We start from the raw sequence: 5,403 nt of genomic DNA on the forward strand, positions 1-5,403 counted from the left end.
ATAATTTGAAAAATTCCCATTATATCTGCTCTTCAGCACAACCCAGAGCAACGTGAGAACAAGTGGCAATGATACAATCAGTATCACTAGTGACTAACAATAATTTTGAAATAGGAGGAATAGTATAAATGTGATGCTCCCTGGTTCCTGATAGAAAGGGCACACTTGAATTACTCATGGGATAATGGAGTTGATAGAAAGGACAAATGGGTCCACCTCAAAACAGGGCAAACTGCAAAAGGCAAAAATGGGCCACTCCTCTGGTCAAACTGAGGGATAACCATGCTGCAAACAGCTCAAACAACTTTAAAAGTTACTATGTGGGAATAAGGAAAATTATTAAAGAAAAAAAAGTATTGATAGCCCTAGAGGTGTTTATGTTGTAGATCTCCCCTGCAGATTCTCTGATGACTAACATGGGCTAAGTGCCCACAGAAGGTTTTCCCGCACTCACGGCATTTATAGGGTCTCCCACCGTGTGGATTTTCTGATGTTTAGAAAGGCCTGAACTGCTAGTGAAGTTTTTCCCGCACTCACTGCATTCATAGGGCCTCTTCCCTGTGTGGTTTCTCTGATGTTGAGAAAGGGCTGAGCTGTCAGTGAAGCATTTTCTACACTCACTGCATTCATAGGGCCTCTCCCCTGTGTAGATTCTCTGATGTTGATAAAGGCCTGAGCTGCTAGTGAAGCATTTTCCACACACACTGCATTCATAGGGCCTCTCTCCAGTGTGGATTCTCCGATGCCTAATAAGGACTGAGCTGCGCCTGAATTTTTCCCCACACTCACTGCATTCATAGGGCCTCTCCCCTGTGTGAATTCTCTGATGTTCGGAAAGGTTTGAGCTGCTAGTGAAGTTTTTCCCACACTCACAGCATTCATAGGGCCTCTCCCCTGTGTGGATTCTCTGATGTTTAGTAAGGCCCGAGCTGCTAGTGACACTTTTCCCACACTCACTGCATTCATAGGGCCTCTCCCCTGTGTGGATTCTCTGATGTTGATAAAGGCCTGAGCTGCTAGCGAAGCATTTTCCACATCCACTGCATTCATAGGGCCTCTCCCCTGTGTGGATTCTCTGATGGGTAAGAAGGTTTGAGCTGCGATTGAAGGTTTTCCCACACTCACTGCATTCATAGGGCCTCTTCCCTGTGTGGATTCTCTGATGTTTAGAAAGGCCTGAACTGCTAGTGAAGCTTTTCCCACACACACTGCATTCATAGGGCCTCTCCCCTGTGTGGATTCTCTGATGTTGATAAAGGCCTGAGCTGCTAGTGAAGCATTTTCCACACGCACTGCATTCATAGGGCCTCTCTCCTGTGTGGATTCTGTGATGCCTAATAAGGACTGAGCTGCGCCTGAATTTTTCCCCACACTCACTGCATTCATAGGGCCTCTCCCCTGTGTGAATTCTCTGATGTTCGGAAAGGGCTGAGCTGCTAGTGAAGCTTTTCCCACACTCACAGCATTCATAGGGCCTCTCCCCTGTGTGGATTCTCTGATGTTTAGAAAGGCCTGATCTGCTAGTGACACTTTTCCCACACTCACTGCATTCATAGGGCCTCTGCCCTGTGTGGATTCTTTGATGCCTAATAAGGTGCGCACTGCGATTGAAGGTTTTCCCGCACTCACTGCATTCATAGGGCCTCTTCCCTGTGTGGATTCTCTGATGTTGATAAAGGCCCGAGCTGCTAGGGAAGCTTTTCCCACACTCACTGCATTCATAGGGCCTCTGCCCTGTGTGGATTCTTTGATGCCCAATAAGGTGCGAACTGCGATTGAAGGTTTTCCCGCACTCAATGCATTCATAGGGCCTCTTCCCTGTGTGGATTCTGTGATGCTTTATAAGGATGGAGTAATCACATATGTTTTCCCCAAACTCAGTGCATGTATTTTTTCTCTTTCCGCTGAGGATTTCCTGCTGGGTTGTGGTTTCCTTGAGGTCCTTCTGAGTTTCCTGACAGGAAATACATTTACCCACTTTCTCCCCTGGCTGCTTTCCCTGCTCTCTTTCTGGTCTGTGCTGAATATCATGAGATTTTTCCTGCTTATGACTCCAGGACACATTCCTTTTCGATCTTTGTGATAATGCTCTGTGTTTAGCCACTTGCTCAACATTTTCCTGCTGAGAATTCTGCTCCTCTTTCTCACATACCATTGCGTCACCTGCTGTGATAGAGACAGAAACCTCAAACAGGGATGGAAAGGGGAAGGTCAAACCAATACAAGTACTGGAGAGAGGTCAAATAAAAATCAGGAACTGAACTCCCCCAAGTTCTTCCCCAAACAGGAGAGAGGAGGGGATCAATTCAGCCTTCACATCCCATCCAAATTCACGGGGGAAGGGAGGAAGCTACTGTCTATTGTCTGCTAGGGTCTACAGGAAGCCATGAGCTATATTTACTGTAAGGATACGACCCCTGCTAGGGACAATAATGAACTGAGAGACCTTCCAAGGGCATTGTAGGGCATCCCAGATGATTCCTTCAGGCACTTACAGATTCTGAGTTGCTTTAATGTTTCCTCACCTGTGCAGGGAGCTCTCAGGATCTCTCTTTCTTCTGAACGCTGGAGGTCTGGGACCAATGGCTCTTCCCGTTGTTCCAGCTGGGAGATCACATCAGGCTGGGAAACTGGAAACCCTGCTCAGATGAAAGAAAACAAAGGAGTTCAGTTGATTTCATAACTTTGTCATAAAAAAAAACACTATTAATTTAACTTCACTGCTTAGTGTGAGCTGGTGTGCCTGGGGCAGTCCACACTGAAAATGCCAAGGTCAGGGCAGGCTGAAAAAGGGAGAGCAGATGCTCCCAAAACTGGTGGTTAACACTGAAGTTAAACTTAACGACCAGTCACAAACTGTGCTTCTGATCCCCCACGCTGGTTATCGAGAAGCTGAAAAAAGAAATCACACGGCCCCCTTTATTGCATTCCAGTTCTCCGACTCCCAATCAGCACCTAGGTCCCGTACAGTGAGAGGTTATTTAAAAACTCTGCTCATAGACAAAATGTTTTTCTGACCTCAAAAGGTCAGCCACATTACAAGATCACTATAGGTTTGGATCTTACCCAAAAGACCACACTGCCAGCCAATCCTTTAGCATGGAAAGACAAGACAGGACACGAAAAAACTTGTTAAATGGAAAAGCAGTGAGATGCATTCCAAAATCTATATATCAGGTTATTAGCAGTATTGTTGAGCTGCTGGCTTGAAAGTCCGTCTGGAACACATCCACAGTTTGGATGGGTCATTCAGTCCTTTGTTCCAGGCTTCAATTTGTAGAGAAGTTGCTCCAGAGGTAGGAAGAGGGATTGAAGACAAAATGGAGATGATGCAGCTGCCCTTTATATTCCTTTTGCCATGTGGCTTGTACTACCTGTGTCCCAAACACAAGCTTCACAGCACATGGCATGGAAAAGCCTCGGAGGTCTCAGCACACAGACATACCCCTGCATGTCTTGCTGACTCAATAGGTTTATGCCCTTGATCAGGGGTGGGCAAATTACGGCCCACGGGCCACATCCAGCCGACAGGACCGTCCTGCCCAGTGCCTGAGCTCCTGGCTGGGGATGCTAGCCCCTCCCCCGCAGCCACACCACCGTGCGGGCAGCGCTCCTGCGGGGCGGGGCTGTGCGCTCCTGCTGGGCAGTGTGTCTGGCTCTGCGTGGTCCACGTGGCTGCCAGACACGCTGCTCTGAGCAGCATGGTAAGGAGGTGGGGGCGTTGGATAAGGGGCAGGGAGTCCCAGGGGGCAGTCAGCGGGGTTGGGTAGGGGGTGGGGTCCTGGATATGAACCCATATCCACACCCCCGCCCCCTGACAGACCCCGGGACTCCTACGCCTATCCAACCCCCCAGTTCTCCATCCCCTGACCACCCGCCCAATCGTCCCCTGCTCCCTGTCCCCTGACTGCCCCCCAGGGCTCTCTGCCCCTTATCCAACCCCCTGGCCCTGGCCCCCTTACCACAGCCACGCGGCCTGCTGCAGCTAGACACGGGGTCCCTCAGTAACGCGCAGACCATCCCCCTTACCATGCCACTCAGAGCAGTAGGAGCTCGCAGCCCCACCTCTGCAGCACTGCCCAGGAGCGGTGGGCCAGAGCGCTGGTGGCGCGGCATGTTGAGGCTGCAGTGGGACAGCGGGGGTGAGGGGACAGCAGGGGAGAGGAGGGGACGGGGGAGCCTCCCCAGCCGGGAGCTCAGGGGCCGGATGTGGCCTGCGGGCCGTAGTTTACCCACCCCTGACTTACACGTTAGTTTGTAAAAAGAACAGGAGTACTTGTGGCACCTTAGAGACTAACACATTTATTTGAGGTTTATCTGCATTTCTTTTGTAAACAATTCTGACTTTTATGACTTGTTACCTGTAGTCACTTAAAATCTTTTTTTTTTGGTAATTAACAATCTTGTTTTATTGTTTTATCCAACTAGCGTGTTTGGATTAAAGTGTGTTGGAAACTGCATTTGGGATGTAGCGGGGTGGACCCCCGCTCCTGCCCTGAAGGGTTAAAAACAGCCCTGGGAGGGGGCTGTGGCTGGAGAAAGCAGCTTTTAGGCTGGGCTGCTTGGGGGAAGTGGCTGCAGCTGGGGCCAGGCCCCAAACAGACTCAGCTGGCCTATAAAGGCAGAGAAGCCAGGGGCAGATAGAATCTCTCTCTGTTTGTAGAGGGAGATGGGCCCGGCTGCAGGGAGCGGGACACAGGGTACCTGAGTGAAGCAGGGCTGGGGAAAGGCAGAGGAGCTGGGGAGCTCCAGCCTGGAAAGCCCCAGGCTGTGGCCTAGCAGAAGGCAATAGGTACTGGGGGGCTGCAGAGGGCAGCCCAGCGGTAGGCAAAGGCAGCAGGTCCAAACCCTCCTTGCCAGTGATGAGTGGCTGATACTGCAGCCTGCCCCAGGGTGTGGGGCTAGACGATGACTGGCCTTATACTGAGCCGAGGTGGGAATAGTGGGTGGGAGTTCCCTGGGGAGGGGAGACCCTAAGACTGAGGGGTTACTGCCAGAGGGCAGCACCCCAGGTAAAAGGGGCACCAGGTCCAGGGAGGGACACGGGGGGCCAGAGGACAGGCAGATCACCGGCCTGCAGAGGGTGCGCGGGAGCTGGAATGAGCTAATTCCCAGAAGTCACCAGCAGGGGGTGCCGCAGGGGTGAGTCCACTCATCTACATGGGATAACAAGGCTGGTGCATGTCAGTTTCCACTGATGAAATGACAGACGTCATATGAGCTTGCCTTGTTCAGTAGTGTGCTGGACAGGGAAAGATGCACATTTCTGGGGGAAGTCTGGGAACAGAGACTTTTCTGGGGTTTTCCTGTGCTGCACTGTAACTCCTGAGTCGCTGACTAGCAGCACTCAATACTGTAGCTGGGAGCGAGTTACATGCTGGAGACTGTGTGTTAACTGCCCAG

At 51.0% G+C, this 5,403-nt stretch overlaps 1 pseudogene; it reads right to left on the bottom strand.

Annotated features, from left to right (window-relative positions):
- Nucleotides 1-446: 446 nt before the first annotated feature.
- On the bottom strand, nt 447-1,900 carry LOC120375423 (annotated as a pseudogene).
- Between the last annotated feature and the right edge of the window lie 3,503 nt (nt 1,901-5,403).

This window comes from Mauremys reevesii, linkage group 12 (assembly GCF_016161935.1).
Source record: "Mauremys reevesii isolate NIE-2019 linkage group 12, ASM1616193v1, whole genome shotgun sequence".
NCBI classification, from domain to species: domain Eukaryota; kingdom Metazoa; phylum Chordata; order Testudines; family Geoemydidae; genus Mauremys; species Mauremys reevesii.